The following is an 18,373-nucleotide window of genomic DNA, read 5'->3' on the forward strand; positions in this document are numbered from 1 at the left end:
AAAAAATTCCCGGATTTTTTCTGGATTTACCGGTTAAAAATACACTTTCTCCCGGACGAAAATACACTTTTTCCGTGTTAAGTAACAGTATACTTTTCCTCGGAACTGTAAAATTTATTAATCCTTTCAAAGGTTGTGGTTTTATACACCATCGTAGAATTTTGCAACACTTTAGAAAACTAAACTCAGGGGGGAAAAACCAGTTTTGGAAAGATGTCTGATGTGCAGCAACATGTACGCTGCGTATTTTTGTATTACGAAAGTATACATTGGAATTCCACCAAACATGTTACTTTCCGAAGGATTGCAATCGAGATTGTGATGCGCTTTTGTAAGCCGATCGTAGCTCATGTCAAGCGATCTCGCCAGCCGATGACAGCAGATATTCAGACCACAGGACACGCGATGTTGTGAGCCAATAGCAACATCACTGTTAAGTAGCGCGAACACACAAGCAGGAAAGGTTAATGGTTTAAATTAATATACATAGTGTTGCTACAAGAAAAGAAAAGCTTTCACGTACCCTATAATATTGGCCTCTAAGATTAATAAGCTGCAAGAGAAGCTAGGTTTTCACATGTAATGTTGATCTTTTTGCGCGTGTTACACTTCAAGATACATCACAGAAATGTGCCAGCAAATTTTTTAACAACGGTATAAATGTCTGATCTACTGGGCTTGAAAATATTCTAAATGGTCGTTCTCAAAGATTTGAATTTTGAATGAGAGTCAAACGCTCTGTGATTTAAGAAATTCATCAGACATTTGTGCACAGATTTCATCTTGTGTAAAAGGAAATTTGCTTTATTTGAAAGCAATGCTTTTCAAACAACCATTCAGAATATTTTCTCATGACCTGTTAGATTCGTTTCAGTAGCTGCGCCAGATGACAGGCGTCGCCGCGCTTTTCAGCTACGATGACGCAGGAAGCCCGTACGTTTGTACGTGTAAAACATTAAAAGATCTTACATTATGTCATAAAAGAAACAAGACGTTAGAGGATACTCCAAGAGCATGGGAATTTTGTGAACCCTACTAAAATGCATAATTTGGCTTGAAGTGCACATTCGTATGTCCAGATTCAGATGTACCAGTACCGCATTATCTCATGTTTGGTTCTTTATTATGGCATAATGCCATATGTGCTAGACGATGAAAACATGCACTTGAAATGTAGCGAGCAGTTGAAACTAGGCAACAGTGTGGAATTAAACACTTTGTTTCAAATAAATTGACTGCCTCAGCAGAAAAGATCAATACAAGTCAAATTTCTTTAACAAACCGACAAAGATAACTTCATTGTTCTGCAAGGCGATTAACGCTTGACTGTCAGAAAGGTAGAACAAAATAAAATCTGAAACTAATAACTTATTTTAGCCTTCCATAATTACGAGCATGTATTTTAATTCACTTGATATCTCCCAACCACAGAAATTCGTTTTGTTTTCATTTGACGTGAGAGCAATAAACGAAGAGGAAACAGCAAAATTACTTAATGTAAACACGGATCACGTGGAGGCTACCAGCTCCGCACTACAACTTAGACTGCTCTGTGCAGTAGGTCTGGATCTACGATATTTCCGAACCGGGCCAATATTAGATAGTGGCACTCCCCATCCTTCGAGCGTTTGAGGTACGACGCCAAAAATTTAAAAGATCGACTTTTCAAAAATATCTACATAGTGTAGCACACATCTTTCTGAAGTGTCTGACACATAAAACATATATGATCGAGGCAACGTAAGACATCTTATTTGGTCGTAAGTGTGCCGAAGTGAAGTGCCATGCCTCTTCACACAGCGTTCTTCCATCGCACGCCTCTCTATTTCGCTCTGTGGAATTCAAACGTGTAATATTTTGTAATGGGTGCCATCAAACTGTATTCAAGACAGTGGAAATTGTCCTGTGGTGCCTCTCCTGCAGTCGGCCGGTTTGTCATCCTGCCCCGCTTAAAAAAAAAATCTCACAATTAATAGTGGATGGGATTATTTGTAACCGGGAGAACAAGAACTCTCCAGAAAATTTGCAGTCTTTACTGCCTATTAGCTAATAACTTGCTGTTCTGTGTGACATAAAATTAAATACAGGATACATAAAACGAATAAAGACAAGAGACAAGCAAGACAGTTAACATTTATTCAATCCTTAAGTCCCAGCTTTTTTTTTTCTCTCTAATCTTGCCACAGCTTTATATGGCGTACTTCCCTTTCTGGGAAAGAATCTATTACGCCATCAAAGTTCATGAACATTTTGCTACAGCAAAAAACGAAATGTCGTTGTCTAATACCAGAAAAGCTGTTAATACAAATAGTACCCAAGACTGGTGTGGCTTCTCGATCTGATTACGTGTATTTTGTCACTGTCTGCTCGATAAAACGAAATAGGCCTGCTTAATACTGCAGCAGTTGTTACACACACCAAATAAATGAGACTGTTTTGGCACAAATGGTCATTTTTATAACACAACAGAATATAATTCAGGAAGTACCAATACCAAAAGCCCATTAGGCCTACTACAAGCAAACGTTTTGTTAGGAAATAATTTCCCATTTCATTCATACTTGGCTCTGAGCACTATGGGACGTAACTTCTGAGGTCATCAGTCCCTTCATTCATACTCTCTAGCTTCTGAAGCATGAGATCGAAAAGTAGTAGTACGTAATTTTTATATAAATTTGGAATCGTCATATACTTCCATAATTTGTGACAATCTCCGTTTCTTCTCCTTCCTCGTTCTAACAAACAATCTTGTCATCACTAATTCTGTAACTATTCCTGCCAGTGTCAAAATTTATCCTCTGGTTTACTTCACTAACCCTGCCACAATCACCGGTTTAGTTATCCTGCATTTGTTCTCTGGTTAGGAGATATTAAGTGCTCGTACAACACATTTTCTGCGCTACTCCCAGAACAGAACTTTAGTGGCTGCTAGCCGGGGACTGTAGTGTACTGGTCTGGCCAAAAATTTTCTGTCAAAATTTCATGTTCTTGGATATACGGAGAAGACAACACATAATCTTAGTTGCCTGTTACTCCTGTTAGTCGTTTATTTCCACTCTGGTAGCCTGAATCTATGGAATTCGCTAGTAATTATAACAACGCTGATGATTTGCAAACCCAGTCAACAACATAAAACAGCGATTGTCATTCACCATTTCGGCTTTATTCGCTCAGCTCATATAGACCCATACCCTTTTGTCTGCAGTATTTTTCTAGATGCGATGGGGATTCCCCTGGCAGACACATCACGTACACTATGCACGCATTCAAAAATCAATTTATGATTCATTCAGAAATCAACTTAGAATTTGATCAAAAAAAGTTCATCTCTGCCCAAACTCTTTGCCTTTACAAATGTCTGCTTGTGTCTGTGTATGTGCGGATGGATATGTGTGTGTGTGCGAGTGCATACCTGTCCTTTTTCCTCCCTAAGGTAAGTCTTTCCACTCCCGGGATTGGAATGACTCCTTACCCTCTCCCTTAAAACCCACATCCTTTCGTCTTTCCCTCTCCTTCCCTCTTTCCTGATGAAGCAACCATTTGTTGCGAAAGCTTGAATTTTGTGTGTATGTTTGTGTTTGTTTGTGTGTCTATCGACCTGCCAGCACTTTCGTTTGGTAAGTCACATCATCTTTGTTTTTAGATATATTTTTCCCACGTGGAATGTTTTTACTATTTATGAATATCTGTTTCCCATGATCCCGTTTTTAACTAAAGCTTATATGGTGCCATTAACTACGTTCATGATGCCTATGAAAACCCATTAAAAATCCGGTTTTACAGATTTATTATTTGTGTAGATTGTACAGAGGTTCACTGCTAATGACATGGGGGGGGGGGGGGGAGAAGAGCACTGTGGGGAGGGAGAACAGAGTGAACAGGGAAAGGGGCAGGGGAAGTTGGGTTGGTGCATTGGCATAGGGTGGCACACAAAGAAGGCGACAGGACGAATGGCGTGGAAACAGTCGGGAGGTGGATTTGGGGATAGTATGTTACCATAGGTTGAGAGTGGGATAGTTCTGGGAAAGGAGAATATGTTGTAAGGATTACTCCCATCTGCACAATTCAGAATAGCTGGTTGTGGAGTGGAGCATCCAGATGACTCAGGTAGTGAGGGCAGCCATTGAAATCAAGAATGTTTATTCAGCTGAATGTTGTGCCACATAGATACAGCAGTGTTTGTATACGACATGGCTGCTTTTGCAGATGGCCCAGCCTCTGATGGGGAAGGATAAGCCTGTGACAGGGTTGGTATAAAAAGTGCTGGGCAAGCCTTGCACCTGGGTCTTCAACAGGGATACAATCCTTGTGGGAAGTGATTGGGATTGGTATATGGGTGGACTAGGATGTTGTGGAGATTGGTTGGGTGACAGAATACTACATTAAGAGGGCAGGATCTTCGGTAGGATGTCCCTCATACAAGGGCACGATTATAGGTAATCAAAACTGTGGCAAAGGATGTAGTTTGGTTGTTACTGTCTGGGGTGCCATTAGGTGATGAAGGGGTACTCCTTTGTGGCAGGTTCTTGGGGTTAATGGGAGGATTGGGCATGTGAGGAAAATGGCATGGGAGATCTGTTTGCGGACTAGGTCTGTGGAGTAGTGCCTGTCTGTGAAGGCCTTGGTCAGACCTTCAGCATACTGGGCATGGAAGTTCTTGTCACTGCAAATATGCTGTCCCGCTGGTGGCCAGGTTCTCTGGCAGGGATTTTTTGTTGGGATGATAGCTGTCGAATGAAGGGGTGAAGATAGGGTGTTGTGGCCCTGAGTTAGGCCAATAAAGCTGAAGGAGACTAGCAACTTGGCATCATAGCAGGCTAGGGAGGTCTCCTGTGGATGGACCATAAACAGGTTGGCGTAAGAGAGTGCCATGCAGCTGCACATGGCTGAGCCACAACATCCCTTCAAAAAACAGTAGTAGTTGAAAGTTAGGATAAAGTTAGTAAGAAGTATGACGAATTAGGTAGTGAGTATGGATTCTGAAGGACTTTGGGAAAGGTAGTGTTCAGTAACAATAAGACCATGGGCATGAAGGATGTTGGTGTATTGGAAGGTGGCATCAACAGTGACAGTGGCTCCATACACACCTCTGTTCACATTAAAACCGCGAACAGTGCCTGCATTTCAACATCTCTGATGGCTCGATCCACACCTCTAACCACATTAAACCCTCCAATCACCATCAGTACCGGCATTTCAACAGCTGTCATCCCTTACACATCAAGAAATCCCTCCTATATAGCCCAAACACCTATGGATGGGCTATCTGCAGTGACAACTTGTCACCAATACTTTCATTGACAGGCACTATCCCCAAGACCTAATCCCCAAACAGATCTACTCTGCCATATCCCCTCACAGTCCCGATACTTTCACCACCTCCTAGAACCAGCCAGAAAAGAGTGCTCCTTTCATCATCCAATATCGTCCCAGACTGGAACAACTGGATCAACAGGGCTTTTATTATCTCTCACCATGCTTACTTTGTTGTCAGTTGGTTGATCTGAGGGAAGGGACCAAACAGCGAGGTCATCAGTCCCATTGGATTATGGAAGGATAGGGAAGGAAGTCGACCATGCCCTTTCAAAGGAAGCCTCCCAGATATCATCATGCCCTGAAATGAGGGACATCCTACTCAATACCCCTCCCACCCCCACTAAAGTGGTGTTCTGTCACCCACTCAACCTCCACAACACCTTAGTCCATTCCTCTTCCACTCCCACCCTTGCCACAAAGATGATATACATGTGGAAGACCCAGGTGCAAGATCTGCCCAATCCGCCCACCCGGCACTTCCTGTTCCAGTCTTGTCACAGGCTTATCCCACCTCACCAGAGGCCAGGCCATCTGTGAAAGCAGCCATACAAGCGCTGCTGCAATCTTGCACAGCTATCTATATCGGTATGATTTCCAACCATTTGTCCACCACGATCAACTGCCACTGCCAACGGCACAACATGCAGCTGAACATACCATGCTCGATTTCAATGACTGCTTCACTATCTGTCATCTGGAGCCTCCCCTCCACCATCATATCTTCTGAACCACACAGAAGGAATTATCCTTACAGCACATTAACCACTTCCGAAATTAGCCCAGCCTGAACCTATGGTAACATACTGTCCCCACGTCCTCCAACCAACAGGTTCGCCCCCCCCTTCTGTTGTATCACCTCTACCTTATTCCCATCTCCCACCATCTTTGCGTGCTACCCTCTGCCAGTGCACCTGCCTATCTTTCCCTGCTCCTCTCCTTTTCACTCCTTGTTTCCCCCTCCCCATCTCCCAGCCCCAAAGCTTCCCCATGTTCCTGATGGCATTCTAGCAATGCACACTCCACTAGACAGTGCTCTTCTCTTTCCCCATCTGTACACTGCTATCCCTTCCCCACCCCCTCTAGATTGCTGCTTCCATTCTATGTGACCGTTGCATTCCAGTCCGAGCTGCCGGAGATGGCGGTCATGTGGGTGTGAATGAAAGTGATGTGTGTGTGTGTGTGTGTGTGTGTGTGTGTGTGTGTGTGTGTGTGTGTCCTTTCCTGAAGAAGGCTGTGGCCGAAAATTAATGTGCAACTGTTTTTCAGTTATGCCTGTCTGCAACTTAATGTGTCATCTTTATAGTAAGTAGCAATCTATCTTTTCCTTACTTTGTTGATATCCCAACTGCCTTTCTACTGCTATGTCTGTGTAGGTTTTCAAATCTCAATAATTGTTGGCACTTTGTGCTATTTCCTCTCGTCATATCCTTAGTCTGTCTACTAATAATTAATTGTCCTTCTAGATGTTTGCTATATTTTGAGAAATGAAAGAAGTTATAAAAGTTAGTGTTTTTGTGATACACTTACACATTTTTTAAAAGTAGACGCACCAGTGGCAGCAGCTGTTCACTATTAACTGATTAAAATTACCCCAACATAATGCATTCTTTCAGCATCTGCTAAGATTGGGCATTCTGCATAGAGCTACATTTATCTAATGCATTACTCATAATATGATGTAGAACTGAGAAATGCAATGATGAAAAGGTAGTCTATCAACTATAGCAACTTCAAATGAGCTGAAAGGTTGTAGCTATTTCAAACATATATTTTTGTGGTGCACTTTGCAGCACTTGTTGCGCTTATGATAAACACAGTAATTAATAGACAGCATAATTATTTTAATGAAATCAATAAAATACATGAAATTGACATGAATGGATTGATGGGAATTCGATAAAGGAAGAACAGTGTCATGAAATCATGATTTCAGTGCACACTGTTCAGATATGCTGCACCTCCAATGCAGTCTATACTACTAAGTTATGAAGACATGTCATTGTTCAATGTTGTTACCAAAAATCTTGAAAAGCTCATGATCAATTTATTCAAATTTTTACATGATACCCTAAGGAACATTCCTGACATAGGCTATACATTTTTTTCTATAATGACATTGTACAGGTATTCTGGTAAAGTGACTGTGAGAAAGAAAATGTGCTGTGCTGTAAAATGTGTGGTTTCATTTTCTTCTTGCAATCAGTTTCAATTATAGTAGCAAGGCATGTAAACTATGATCTCAATGAATTCATTTTAAGTGACTTTAGTTCCTAATGAAGGGTTTGTTTGGGATAACAATGAACAAGACTCACAATCAGAGATTGAGGTAAAAGGACTTAGTGGGGGGGGGGGGGGGGGAGGAGATGCCTGCAGAGATGGGACAGGTGATGATAGGCAGAGGGGGATGTGGGATAAGAAGTTTAGGATGTATATCCAATTCCCAAACATATTTAGCAGTTATAGTGGAAAGTGAAAAATTGTAGAGGAATGGGAACTAAACCTGGACTTCCTGATCATTTCTAGCAGCTTCATTAATCATTATGTTATCCAAGGAAGCCTCAAACTGTCACAGTCATTAATTTTTCCACCTATGATTTCTGAATGCTGCTACCACAGGGTATGTTGGAATTGCAGCACTGAGGGAACAGTGCTACAGCTTTCACAGCCACAAGAGGGAAAGGGGGGGGGGGGATATATCAGTGAAATGCAATAAAATGAAATGAATAGATTGGTGTAGATGAAATCAGTAACGAGCAATGACATGAAAAGTTATCAGTCAAACCACTGAAAATTATGCTGGACAGAAAGTGAGTCTGATGAGGAGGTAAGCTCAAACAGTCTGATGGTTATGGCAACATCTATCGATAAGCAGATATCAACATTGGAATACTGGTTTGGTACAAATCTCTGCTTGTCACCAGGTATCAATAACTTTGAGATTACTTTTAATAATTCTCCTTTTCCATGTGCCGTTGTTCTGTGTCCATGAAAGATCAGCATTATTCTTCACATACAAGGTGCATTCAAGCTCTAAGGCCTCCGATTTTTTTTCTAATTAACTACTCACCCAAAATCGATGAAACTGGCGTTACTTCTCGACGTAATCGCCCTGCAGATGTGCACATTTTTCACAACGTTGATGCCATGATTCCATGGCAGCGGCGAAGGCTTCTTTAGGAGTCTGTTTTGACCACTGGAAAATTGCTGAGGCAATAGCAGCACGGCTGGTGAATGTGCGGGCACGGAGAGTGTCTTTCATTGTTGGAAAAAGCCAAAAGTCACTAGGAGCCAGGTCAGGTGAGTAGGGAGCATGAGGAATCACTTCAAAGTTGTTATCACGAAGAAACTGTTGCGTAACGTTAGCTTGATGTGTGGGTGCGTTGTCTTGGTGAAACAGCACATGCGCAGCCCTTCCTGGACATTTTTGTTGCCGTGCAGGAAGGAATTTGTTCTTCAAAACATTTTCGTAGGATGCACCTGTTACCGTAGTGCCCTTTGGAACGCAATGGGTAAGGATTACGCCCTCGCTGTCCCAGAACATGGACACCATCATTTTTTCAGCACTGGCGGTTACCCGAAATTTTTTTGGTGGCGGTGAATCTGTGTGCTTCCATTGAGCTGACTGCCGCTTTGTTTCTGGATTGAAAAATGGCATCCACGTCTCATCCATTGTCAAAACCGATGAAAAGAAAGTTCCATTCATGCTGTCGTTGCTTGGCAACATGCCACATGGGCAGCCATGTGGTCGTCCGTCAACATTTGTGGCACCCACCTGGATGACACTTTTCGCATTTTCAGGTCATCATGCAGGATTGTGTGCACAGGACCCACAGAAATGCCAACTCTGGAGGCGATCTGTTCAACAGTCATTCGGGGATCCCCCAAAACAATTCTCTCCACTTTCTCGATCATGTCGTCAGACCGGCTTGTGCGAGCCCGAGGTTGTTTCGATTTGTTGTCACATGATGTTCTGCCTTCATTAAACTGTCACACCCACGAACGCACTTTCGACACATCCATAACTCCATCACCACATGTCTCCTTCAACTGTCAATGAATTTCAATTGGTTTCACACCACGCAAATTCAGAAAACGAATGATTGCACGCTGTTCAAATAAGGAAAACGTCGCCATTTTAAGTATTTAAAACAGTTTTCATTCTCGCCACTGGCGGTAAAATTCCATCTGCCGTACGGTGCTGCCATCTCTGGGACGTATTGACAATGAACGCGGCCTCATTTTAAAACAATGCGCATGTTTCTATCTCTTTCCAGAGAAAAAAAAATCGGAGGCCTTAGAACTTGAATGTACCTCGTATTTGGCATGGTTAGTTTGTGGAACAACCCTCCCTTTTGCCACTCCTTTATCCCCCAGGACAGAATTTGTGTACCACAACTGTTTATGTGTAGTGTTGTTCATGTGAAAGGTGATGAAAGTATTCAAAATGTTTGCAACTGAAGTAACTGATGTGGGATTTCTGTACCAGCTTAGTATTCATTTAGTGGGATGTGGTAAACCACCTAAAAACCAAACCCAGGCTGCCCAGTACACTGACCCTTGTCATTAATCCAGTGGGCGGATTTGATCTGGGGGTGGCATACCATCCTTTCCCAGATGGAGTGCTTTAACATGCACGGCTACCCTGGTGTATCAGATTGCTTCTAATAATTACTGAACATAAATATGAATCTTATCACTATCCTAGAGGGATCAGTTTTACACTATCTTTAAATGCAATGAATGTCAAATCCATGTGTAACATGACAGCGGTGGTGTTGGCGGTGGTGGTGTTTGAGGTTTACGGGCGCTAAACAGCGTGGTCATCAGCGCCCAAACGCATAAAAACAGGAACACATGCAGTGAAGGGACTAAGACAAACAGTGAACAAGGAGAACGGCTAAAACACACAGACCTGACGCAGTTCCAAATCCTCACACACAGAGGCAAAACAAGAGGAGAAGGGACACACTAAAAAAGAAAGGAAACACAAGGAAAAGAGAACACAAACCGAAGGGAAACAAGGAGGTAATCGTGACTGGCTGACCTCTTACCTAAAACCTGGGTGAGCCAGTCACCCAGCAGCACATTAAAACCCTCTCCCTAAAATCCGAGGCAACAAATTGGACAGGACACAAAACCGTAAGACCTTAACTACAGTCGTTGCGTCATCTTGTAAAATAGAGAGCAAATCCGGTGGCAAGGAAACCACCGCCCTCTGGTCAGAGAATAAAAGACAGTCAAGTAAAATGTGGCGGACAGTAATCTGGACGCCACAAGAACTGCAAGTTGGGGGGTCCTCCCGCCGGAGTAAAAAACCATGCGTTAAGGGACTGTGCCCGATGCGGAGGTGAGTGAGGAGAACCTCATCCCGCCTGCATGACTGGTAGGACGTACGCCATGGCCGCGTGGTAGCCTTGACCAAACGCAGCTTATTGTCACCGATTGCCAGCCACTCCTCTTCCCACTGACGCATAACGCGAAAACGCAGGAGGGAGGTAACAGCATGGAGGGGACGGCCCATTCAACAACGTGAGGGAGGGAACATGCATCTTTGGCAGCCACATCCGCCAGTTCGTTTCCCCTAATACCCACGTGCCCCGGCACCCAGCAGAAGGACACCTCCTTCCCCTGCCGTTGCAGGTGGAGGAGGGCATCATGGATGTTCTGGACGACCGTATCCGTTGGGTACAAGTGTTGCATGGTCTGAAGGGCACTCAGGGAGTCAGAACAGATGAGGAACTTAAGACTGGGAACACACCTCATCTGCTCCAATGCCCGCAAGATTGCAAACAATTCGGCATCAAAGATGGTAAACGCCGCAGGAAGCCGTAACTTGACGACTCGATCAGGGAAAACAACAGCACAACCAACAGAGTCCCCCTGTTTAGAGCCATCCGTAAATACTGGTACATGGTCGGGATGCTGGTTTAAAATATCATAAAATAAGGAGATAAAAACAAACGCAGGAGTGCAACTCCTCCGGTACTCCGACAAGTCTAAAAGGACGCTGGGCCTCTGGAGCAACCAGGGAGGCAGGCGAGTAAAACCTTGTCATAGGGGGGCCACACGCTCCACACCAAGGGACTCAAGCAAATGCTTGGCACGAATCCCAAATGGTCGCGTTGCCCTGGGACGACTGGAAAAGAGACGTTCCATAGGCGGTCGGGCAACGGTAGGGTACGCAGGGGAGGTAGGACAGGCAAGGAATTGACACACCCGTCGCACCATGAGGAGTTTCTGCTGGATGGCGAGCGGCGGTTCCCCTGCCTCAGCACACAGGCTGGGGATGGGACTGGTACGGAAGGCACCAGTGGCCAGCCTGATACCCTCACGGTGTACTGCATCAAGAATCTTCAGATACGAAGGCCTTGCTAACCCATACACGGTGCAACCATAGTCAAGACGCGATCGGATGAAAGCCCTATAGAACTGCAGCAGACGCGCCCGATCTGCTCCCCAGGACCGATGGCTCAGACACTTCAAAATATTCAGTGCCTTCAGGGCCCGCACCTTGAGGTCTTTAAGGTGAGGCAACCACGACAACTTGGAATCAAAAGTGAGGCCCAGGAACCGCACAGTGTCGCTAAAAGGAAGAATGGTGTCCCTCAGACGCAATTCAGGGGAGGTAAAAAGACGTCGAGAACGATTAAAATGAACACACACACATTTGTCTGCAGAAACGGTAAACCCCGTCTTCGCAGTCCATGCCTCTAATCGCTGTATCGTAAGCTGCAACTGTCGACTAGCAGTGGCAAGATTGGAGGAAGAACAGAAAACAGCAAAATCGTCCACAAACAAGGAGCATTGGACAGGACTCCGGATAGTGGACGTGATACTGTTAATGGCGACGGCAAAGAGGGTGACACTTAAAATGCTTCCCTGAGGAACACCATTCTCCTGCACATACAAATCAGATAGCACATTACCAACCCTATAACGAAAGAGGCGGTGGGAAAGAAAGGACCGAATGAAGATGGGGAGACGGCCACAAAAGCCCCACTCATGGAGTTGATTGAGGATATGGCGGCGTCAAGTAGTGTCATATGCCTTATGAATGTCAAAGAAGACACCAAGACAACGCTGGTTACGTAGGAAGGCCTGCTGGATGGCCGCCTCAAGCAGGGTCAAGTTGTGGATAGTGGAACGACATCACCGAAAGCCACACTGAGAGGGGCTAAGGAGCTGCCTGGTCTCGAGCAGCCAAACCAGGCGACGGTTGACCATGCGTTCCAACGTCTTCCCGACACAGCTCGTCAAAGCAATACTTCGATAACTGCTGGGATGCGTTCGGTCCTTCCCCGGTTTGAGGAGAGGAATCAAAACCGCCTACCTCCACAAGTCAGGGTATGTGCCGGATAACCATATCATATTAAAACAACTCAGGAGAACTTCCTTGGATGGCAGCAACAAGTGCTGCAGCATGCTGTACCGGATTTGATCATGACCAGGCGCAGTATCATGAGCCACAGACAGCGCCGAATCCAGTTCCCACATTGTGAAGGGGCAGTTATAGGGTTCAGAATTTGGAGACCGGAAGTCCAAGTGACCCCTCTCAATGGCAGTTCGGTAGCGGCAGAAATCTGGATCACAGTTAATAGTGGCGGTAGATTCCGCAAAATGCATGGCCAGTGTCTGGGCAATGTCTCTCGGCGCCGTGAGGAGACATCCCTGATGCAGTAATGCCGTGACAGGTAGTTGGCTGCGTTTCCCGGAAATCCTCCCGATGGCGTCCCATACTTTCATAGAATTAGTGGTGCGGGAGATGGAGTTCAAGAACAATTGCCATGACCGTTGTTTGCTCTCTTTAATCACTCGCCGCGCTTTGGCTCTTGCCACCCGAAAGGCCCCAAGATTGTCAGCGGAGGGACGGCACTTGAAGCAGCGCAGAGCTGCACGGCAGGCTCGGATGGCGGAGCGGCACTCAGTGGTCCACCAAGGGACAGGACTCCTCTTGGGATGACCGGATGACCGTGGAATGGACAATTCAGCAGCATGGGAGATCACGGCTGTAACATGGTCTACCCATTCGTGGACACTGGCACGGTGTTCCAAAACAGCCAGTTGGCTGAAAAGTGTCCAGTCAGTGTGGCAGAGGTGCCACTGAGGCGGCACTGATAATGCCACAGCCTCATCCAGGAGGTGAATCCAAAGGGGGGAAGTGGTCACTAGAATGGAGGTCAGCAACAACCTCCCACAGAGCAGAATCCGCGAGTGCTGGAGAGCAAAAGGAAAGGTCAATAGCCGATGACGACCCGGAAGCAGGACAGAAATGAGTGGGAGCACCAGAGTTGAGGATGCACAGTTCTTCAGACATCATGAGGCTTTCCAGAATGCGACCCCTGGCGCAAGTAGTCGGAGAGCCCCATAAGACATTATGAGCATTGAAGTCCCCCAGCAGAAGAAATGGGCGGGGGAGTTGGCTAATAAGGTCTGTGAGAGCCTCAGAGTCCATCACATCCTGAGGTGGTAAGTAGACTGAACAGACTGTGAGCCTCCGACCCACAAGAAGGTCAACTGCAACTGCTTGCAAGTCTGTAACGAGAGGGAGCTCAGATGAAGGGTGCATGTCACGGACAAAAACCGCAACACCACCCTTTGCCCTTTGCCCCGTCAGATCATCTTTCCGATATACGGTATAGCCCCGTAAAGAAGGAGCATCAGTGGCCCGAAAATGTGTCTCTTGGAGACATAAGCACAAAGGGCACTCTCATACAAGGAGTTGTAATTCGGCCACATGCGTCCTGAACCCATTCAGGTTCCACTGTAATATGGGAGCCAGTGATTAGGGTGGCTGAACTTTCACCCTTCCTCTGTGCTTCGGAGGAGAGCCCGTACCCGCTGGAGATTTATTCCTGGGGCGAGAAGATCACCCCCGGTCGACATCAATGTCCATCAGCTCCGATGACGACCCACGGGAGATGTCAGACAGTACGATGGCCTCGTCATCGGACCGACCCTGACTAGTCTCCTCAGGTGGCAAAACTTTCACCTTCGGCGTCTTTGTCTTGGAGGGCTTAGAATGCAGAGCCTTGTCTACAGGAGGAGCTTTACTCGCCTGGGCAGAAGGCGCCATAGGGGGAGAGGCAGGAAGTACCCCAATGTCAGCAACCACAGCCTTGTCCGACATTGCAGGGAGAGCCGCAGGTTGCAAAACAACCGCAGCAGCACAAGTGCACTGGCAAACGTAGGTATTAGTGCTAACACTAGCAACCTCCGTTTGCGTAGCAACAGTGGCCATTTGTACCGGTTTCTTCAGAGCGGAAGCGAAAGATGTTGTAAACACAGGAGGGTGCATGGCCTTAAAGAGCTTCTTGGCCTCACCATAGGGGATGCGCTTAGATGTTTTAATCTCCTGTATCTTCCGTTCTTCGAGATAGATGGGGCAGACCCGGCTCCAGACAGGGTGACTCCCAGAGCAATTCACGCACTTCACAGGCAGGCTCCTTCATGGGCAGGCTGACCACATTTACCACAAGTGGCTATCCCATTGCACTCCAACGTAGTATGCCCAAAGCGCTGACATTTAAAACAGTGCATTGGGTTGGGGAAATATGGCCGTACTGGCAAACGTAAGAACCCCGCTTTAACATGCTCTGGGAGTCTCGGGCAACTGAACGTGAGAATAAACGAGTCTGATTTGACTAGGTCCCCATCGACTTGTTTCATAATATGCTGCACGTCAACAATACCGTCATCAGCCCATTCAGATTTTAACTCATCTGTGGGGATATCCACCAAGTCCCTACATGTCACAACACCCTTACTATAGTTCAGAGTGGAGTGTAGCTCGGTCTCGATAGCGTACTCTCCGAGACAGGTTGCTTTCCGAAGAGAAGCGACTTGACGGGAACTAGAAGTCTCAACTAACAGAGTCCCATTGCGAAGTCGCTTCACAGATTTAAGGGTGCCTGCAATCCCCTCAAGACCCTTGTGGATGTAAAAAGGAGAAACCCCCTCAAAGCTACCCTCCTTCCGTTTAATAATCAAAAACACATTCTGATTATCAGCATGTGCTCTGTTACGACAGTCTGATAAATCTCGATCAACACCAGGCGCTGGAGGACTCGCAGCACGAAGTCGCTTCTTCGATGGGGTGTGTTTTCCTACCAGTGGCCCACCCAAGCCACTGGTAGGGGGAAATGTAGAGGTCGAAGGGTCCATTGCGGTCCCACGAGCAGCTAGGGAACTAAAGGTCCGCTCAGACAGAGCCCCGGGTGCCTGAGTAAGCCTGATACAACTGGGGTGCGGCAGGTGCCCCAGAGGTTGCCCGCTTGCGACTGTTCCACCCCAACAGCCATGCATCTCATAGGCGCGGAGCACACCGGAAGATTGAGGGGTTTTTATAGAGGTTGCCCTTCCTCGCAATCCAGGCGGTCAAGCAAAGATTACCAATCCCCGCAGCACACAACATTCCACCGCCGCGCCATACGGTGGTCGCTGAAGCATGTCCGGGGGGGTATGGTGACAGGAGACTGGCGGCGCTGACCAGTCCCCAGCTCAGGACCCCGGGGTCGCCAAGCCCGTACTCAGCAAAGAAATGCTGAGCCCCTGGGGGCAACATGACAGCAACCATGCAGGGATCCTGTTATGTTTTGTGTTCTTTGAGACTGTGAAAATGTGCTTTGCTAATTCTCAAAATGTGCAGATAGTGTAGGGATGTAAACTTTGCTCTCTAAACCCCCCCCCCCCAAAAAAAAAAAGGGCCACACTTGAGAGATCCAGTAGGAGGGTTCATCTTGAGTGAGTGATGTGTGTGGTTGATGCAACTTCGCAGTTTTCAATTAATGTACTGCTAGAGATTTGTGTGGCAATGTGGTAGGGATCTGTCTTGTTAGAAAGTGAACCCTGTCCTCCTTCCTGTGATATCTTGTAAACTATGTTCAAACATGTTTCAGGTACATATGGCATGTGATAGTTCTCTTTGTGGCAATCTAAAATACTCACAAGACATATATCTCTTTACTGAATATTAGGGAGCAGCTTACACAAGAACCAGTGCAACTGTTTTTTAAGAATCTTCCTTCCATCTACATGTACATACATACTCCACAAGCCACTATATCATGGATGGCACAGGGTACCTTGCGCCACTACTAGTCATTTTCTTTCCTGTTCCAAGAGGAAACAGAATTAGGGAAAAACAACTGCCTACATGCCTACACTCGAGCCCTAATTTCTCTCATCTTATCTTGGTGGTCCTTGCTCGAAATGTATGTTGGTAGCAGTAGAATTGTTCTGCAGCCAGCTTCAAATGCTGGCTCTACATTTTCTCAATAGTGTTCCTTGACGAGAGTGTCACCTTCCCTACAAAGATTCTCGTTCGAGTTCCTGATGCATCACTGTAATACTGGCATGTTGATCTAACATGCAAGTATAGATCTAGCAGGCTGCCTCTGAAATGATTCAATGTCCTCCTTTAATCCAGCCTGGTGGGGATCCCATACACTCGGGCAGTAGCCAAGAATGTGTTGCACTAGTGTACTATATATGGCCTCCTTTACCAATATACACACTTTCCTAAACTTCTCTCAATAAACTGAAGTCAATCATTTGTTCCTGATTACAAACCTTACATGCTTGATCCATTTCATATCACTTTGCAATGTTATGCTTAGATATTTAATCATATGTGACTGTGTCAAGCAGCACACTACTAATATTGTATTTGAATGTTATTGGGTTGTTTGCCTGCTCATCTGCATTAACTTACAGTTTTCTACATTTAGAGCAAGCTACAATTCATCACACCAACTGTAAATTTTGTCTAAGTCATCCCAATTCCTCCTACAGTCACTCAAGGGCGACATCTTCCCATAAACTGCAGCTGATGGTGATGGTTCTTTGCACTGATGTCTGCAGACTTTATGAAAATGTTCATGCACACCGTAAGCCAGTATGTCCACTTACACTTGCCTACCAGTGTGTCCTTTTTGTTAATAATGGAGGCAACTGTGGTCAAGAAATTGTATTATCATCTTCTCAATGATGTCATACCATTCAAATTGCTGTCTACATGTCCATAAAACAACAACACTATCTCTTCATGTATACTCAAGCAAACACTTGCAATAATCCATTACTAATACCACAACTTTTGGCAACAAAAAATTCCAATAACAAAACCTCTAGTCAGCTTACCTTCCATTAGGAAAGTGGGTGCATTCAGCAACTGTTATGTGATTTATAACTTATAGAGCACAGCAATCATTTGTCCTTTTTTTGTAGGTTTTACTACGCAAATCCAGATTTCAGCTAGTGCTCAGCCATTATCAATGCAAAATTTTATAATCTTGATGCGTGTTACTCAATGTGTAGTATTCAAAGAACTGTGACACACACCCGAACAACAGGGAATTAACATGCATCGAGAGTATAAAATGTTACATTGATAATGGCTAGACACTAGCCGAAATCTGGATTTGCGTAATAAAACCTACAAAAAAAGGACGATTGATTTCTGCACCCTATAACTTATAAAACCTCTCGTGTTATGAACCAAGTGTCAATTTCATCTTAAAACAATATTTCACTGACTTTACTACTCACGTTTTTCAATGGCTCTGAGCACTATGGGACTCAACTTCTGAGGTCATTAGTCCCCTAGAACTTAGAACTAGTTAAACCTAACTAACCTAAGGACATCACACACATCCATGCCCGAGGCAGGATTCGAACCTGCGACCGTAGCGGCCTCGCGGTTCCAGACTGCAGCGCCTATAACCGCACGGCCACTTCGGCCGGCTCACGTTTTTCAAGCAAAATGTCAAGTTCCTTGGGAAGTTATCTCTTACAGTTATGGGAGTGCTGACTTCTCTGCTAAAGTATCTTGGATGGGCTAGTTATGCTACTGGAAAGAAATGTTGCAGCTTTTGATGAAGGACCAAGAATATAAAACTACAACTGTATGTAATAATCTGTAATGTTCTAGTGGTAGGTAGTAGTATGGGTAGAAGTCAGCACTGATGGACACACAGACCTCCACAATGAAACACTTTTTGATAGAGCAAAAGAATTACGGTAAGGTATTATAACATTTCATTTTGATGTATGCTTTTGT

The 18,373-nt window shown here is 45.3% G+C and overlaps 1 protein-coding gene across 2 annotated transcripts in view; it reads right to left on the minus strand.

Annotated features, from left to right (window-relative positions):
- LOC126187683 (pyruvate dehydrogenase phosphatase regulatory subunit, mitochondrial) overlaps positions 1 to 18,373 on the minus strand; it is a 97,684-nt gene that overhangs the window by 62,683 nt on the left and 16,628 nt on the right. The window lies entirely within an intron of this gene.

Source organism: Schistocerca cancellata, chromosome 5 (genome assembly GCF_023864275.1).
Source record: "Schistocerca cancellata isolate TAMUIC-IGC-003103 chromosome 5, iqSchCanc2.1, whole genome shotgun sequence".
Lineage (NCBI taxonomy): Eukaryota > Metazoa > Arthropoda > Insecta > Orthoptera > Acrididae > Schistocerca > Schistocerca cancellata.